Source organism: Mauremys reevesii, linkage group 12 (genome assembly GCF_016161935.1).
Source record: "Mauremys reevesii isolate NIE-2019 linkage group 12, ASM1616193v1, whole genome shotgun sequence".
NCBI classification, from domain to species: domain Eukaryota; kingdom Metazoa; phylum Chordata; order Testudines; family Geoemydidae; genus Mauremys; species Mauremys reevesii.
The window spans coordinates 38,788,911-38,792,867 of record NC_052634.1 but is presented as its reverse complement, the minus strand read 5'-3'; the positions used below and the strand labels follow the sequence as shown (position 1 = coordinate 38,792,867).

Sequence of the window (3,957 nt, the reverse complement as noted above, 5' to 3'; positions counted from 1 at the left end):
CGCATCCTCCAGCGGCAAGGCAGCCGCGGGACCTTCTTTTGCCCTTCTTTTAGAAGCCATGGACAGTCAGCCGGCTCAGCTCCTCCAGTGGCCTCCATCCCTCTCCCCGCTTGGCCTCCCAAAAAGCCAGCCCTTGCGGAGCACAAAGCTTTTCCTCCCCGGCCCTTCTCCCCCTTGCGCTGACTGGGAGGCTGGCGACAGCTGGGGGAAGTTAGCTCAAATGGAAGAGCATGGGAGAAGTAGTCAGACCCAGACACACATTCTCCAGCCTGCTCTGCTCTGCTCTGCTCTGCCTGCGTCTTCCCAGGGCCGGCTCCCGTGAGGCGTGCATAACTTGGGAGGAAAGGGGTAGAAGAGAAAGCAAGTGAAGGTGACTTCGAGTGGTGGTGCCCCTGGGCGGAGTGGTCCTCCTGCTCCTTCCTGTCGGAGGGGTGGGCTCGAGTGTGGGCTTGGGGGGTCTGGCTGTGGGCGGTGGGAGGATGGTGTCCAGGGAAGTCCCAAAGGTCACCCTGCGCCGGCGGAGTGTGAAGCCTCTCCCCTAGGTTGGGGTGCCTAGGATTAAGCCTTCCTCTGTGGCTTGGGCTGGGGAGCGTGATCCGGCGTCGGGTCCATTTGGGTGGAGCTGGCGGCCGGCAAGAATTCGGGCCATCAGGTCAACCCTCTGTGGACAATGGGGGCGAGCCGGCAGGCCTGCGATTTTGGCTTCACGGGCGGGCAGCTCAAGCCTGGCCTCCTATGAGCCTGGAAGGCAGCTGGCCAGGCTCACCCGTCTCCTCCCCGGGCCCAAGTTCCTTTCAGGCAGCAGGTGGAGCGAGGAGCCCAGGGAGGAGAGCCCAAGGAGGTGTCAGAAGCCTCCTCCTGCCCGGCACCTGCGCCCAGCAGGGCTCTTGCCCGCTCCTGGCCCACCTGGTTTTGGCCTCTGCCACCCCTAGCAGTCAGCCAAAAGAGCGGAAACCACCTTCTCCCTCCCACACCCGGAGTGGCCAGCATGGGGCTTGAACCCATGACCTTGGCGTTATTAGCACCATGCACTAACCAGCTGAGCTAGCCGACCTATGGGAAACCTTCCTGTGATGGTGTGGTTCTGGCGGGACCCAACTGAGAGTGCCAATTCAGGACCAATTGCTCAAACAGGGCAGTCACAGCCCAAGGCTGAGGTTTTTCCACCTCTAAGGCAAACCAAACCAGCCAGACAAAGAGGACTTCGGTCTCACCCCACTGGCTAACCACAAGTCACACAAGCAATTTCCTTAGACACTTCAGTCTCCCAGTATCACCACCAGTGCACTCGTCCTGGGGATGAATGGTTATGAAAACCAACACCCCAATAAAAGAAAAAGGTTCTCTCAATCCCAAAGGACCAAGCCCCAGACCCAGGTCAATATACACATCAGATCTTACCCACAAATCACGCTGTTGCCAAGCCTTTAGAATCTAAAATCTAAAGGTTTATTTACAAAGGGAAAAAGGTAGAGATGAGAGGTAGAATTGGTTAAATGGAATCAATTACATACAGTAATGGCAAAGTTCTTAGTTCAGGCTTGCAGCAGTGCTGGAGTAAACTGCAGGTTCAAATCAAGTCTCTGGAGTACATCCCCCGCTGGGATGGGTCCTCAGCAGCGCTAGCTTTAGCAAGTGCGGGGCCCAATTCAAACTATTTCAATGGGGCCCCGGCAGGGATGACTATATATATAAAAAAAAATGTAAAAAACACATGGGGCTTGTACTCACCGGACAGTCCTCCGAGTCTTCAGCGGCGGGTCCTTCACTCGCTCCAGGTCTTCGGTGGCACTGAAGGACCCGCCGCTGAAGACCGAGAGCAAGCGAAGGACCCACTGCCAAAGTGTCGCGGAAGACCTGGAGCGCTGCCAGGTGAGTAAAAATTTAAAAGGTGCCTCTAGCCAAGGAAGAGATTCTCACTGGGTGCGGGGCCCTCTTAGGCGCGGGGCCCGATTCGGGGGAATTGGTGGAATTGGCCTAAAGCCGGCCCTGGTCCTCAGTCCCTTGTGCAGAGCTTCAGCTTGTAGCAAAGTCCCTCCAGAGGTAAGAAGCAGGGTTGAAGACAAGATGGAGATGAGGCATCAGCCTTATATAGGCTTTTCCAGGTGTAAGAATCTCTTTGTCCTTACTGTGGAAAATCACAGCAAAATGGAGTCTTCAGTCACATGGGCCAGTCCCTGCATACCTTGCTGAGTCACAAGGCGTGTCTGCCTTCTCTCCATGGGTCAATTGTGTAGCTGATGGTCCTTAATGGGCCATCAAGCAAGCTGGGCAGAGCTAACACCAGCTTGTCTGGGATGCTTTCCCCAGAAGCACAGCACCAACTTGAAATACAGACAGCATAGAGCCAATATTCATAACTTCAACTAAAAATGATACATGCACCCAGACAGCATAATCATAACCAGCAACCCATAACCTGGTCTTAGACACCTCATATGACCCCCTTTACATCAGATTTGGTGCCACTACAGGACCTTGGTTGCAACCCATGTTCTATATGGTCCCAATTTATATCAATAACGTCACACCTCCCTTGCCTGACCCTTTTGGAAGGAGTCACCGGCTAGTGCGGGGAACGATGTGGCCTCCGTTATCGAATGGATGGATCAAGACACTACCTGCCAAGGTAGGGGAATTAGCTCAAGTGGTAGAGCGCTCACTTAGCATGCGAGAGGCAGTGGGATCAATGCCCGCGTTCTCCAGCAGCAAGGCAGCCACAGGATCTTCTCTTGCCCTTCTTTTAGAAGCCATGGACAGTCAGCCGGCTCAGCTCCTCCAGTGGCCTCCATCCCTCTCCCTGCTTGGCCTCCCAAAAAGCCAGCCCTTGCGGAGCACAAAGCTCTTCCTCCCCGGCCCTTCTCCCCCTTGCGCTGACTGGGAGGCTGGAGACAGCTGGGGGAAGTTAGCTCAAATGGAAGAGCATGGGAGAAGTAGTCAGACCCATACACACATTCTCCAGCCTGCTCTGCTCTGCTGTGCTGGGCTCTAGTGGGGGACCTGCACCTTTCTTTCTGAGCTCTCACTGGAGCACAATCCCTTTCCTTCTCCCTCCCTGCTAGTCTACGCCAAGCTCATTGGCCGGGAGGGAGAGCCACTCAAATACAGAATTACTCACATCCCAGGGGTCCATGAAGAGAATGAGGAGATGGGCGGGGTGGCAGGCGATACCAGCTCAGCTGAGACCGTGAGACCTCGCAGCCTCCTGATCTCAGGCAGCATGGCAGCCGTGGAGCAGAGCAGAGCACGCAGACAGCTTGGAGACAGCCAAAGCGGGGAAGGGCTGCGTTGGTCTGGAAGAGGGAGTCGGTGGCTGTCTATCCTGGCAGAGGCAGGGTCATTTTGCTGTATGCTGGGCCAGGGGCCAGGGAGTCTGCTAGAGTTGCTGAGCTGGGCCTGCTCCTGGCTTTGCTTGGGTTAGAGGAAAGTGGTGAAGATAAGAACGGCCCTCCTGGGTGAGACCGATGGTCCATCTAGGCCACTATCACGTCTTCTGACAGTAACCGATGCCAGGCGCTTCAGAGGCAATGGCCAGAGCAGGCAATCGTCAAGTGATCTATCCCTGCGTTGTCTTCTGAAGCTTGGTGCTTGTTTCAGGGGTAACTCTCAGCCCAGACACACTCCAGGGAGGGAGCGTTGGTGTTTGTGCCGAGGAGCGTGGTTGGGACTCGGACCCCCTTCCCCAGCTCTGGGTAGCGCCCCGCCCCCATTTCAGGCTGTGTTCTGCTTAAGGCCACAGAGCCCTTGCCTTTTTTTGCCCGGTGACTGAGAGTCAGGCCAGCTGCGGGGAATTAGCTCAAGCGGCAGAGCGCTCGCTTTGCATGCGAGAGGTAGTGGGGGACGCTGCCCGCATTCTCCGAGCCTGTCGACTAAGGGCTCCTGATGAGCGTGGTGGACGGGAGAGCCGGCCATCTGACTTTTGGCCTTGCTGCCCGTAGCGGTCAGGCCGAAAAATCC

The 3,957-nt window shown here is 56.3% G+C and overlaps 1 non-coding gene across 1 annotated transcript; it reads right to left on the bottom strand.

Annotated features, from left to right (window-relative positions):
• Positions 1-980: 980 nt before the first annotated feature.
• On the bottom strand, positions 981-1,054 carry TRNAI-AAU. Its single transcript has one exon. It is a non-coding gene; the product is annotated as a tRNA-Ile (tRNA).
• Between the last annotated feature and the right edge of the window lie 2,903 nt (positions 1,055-3,957).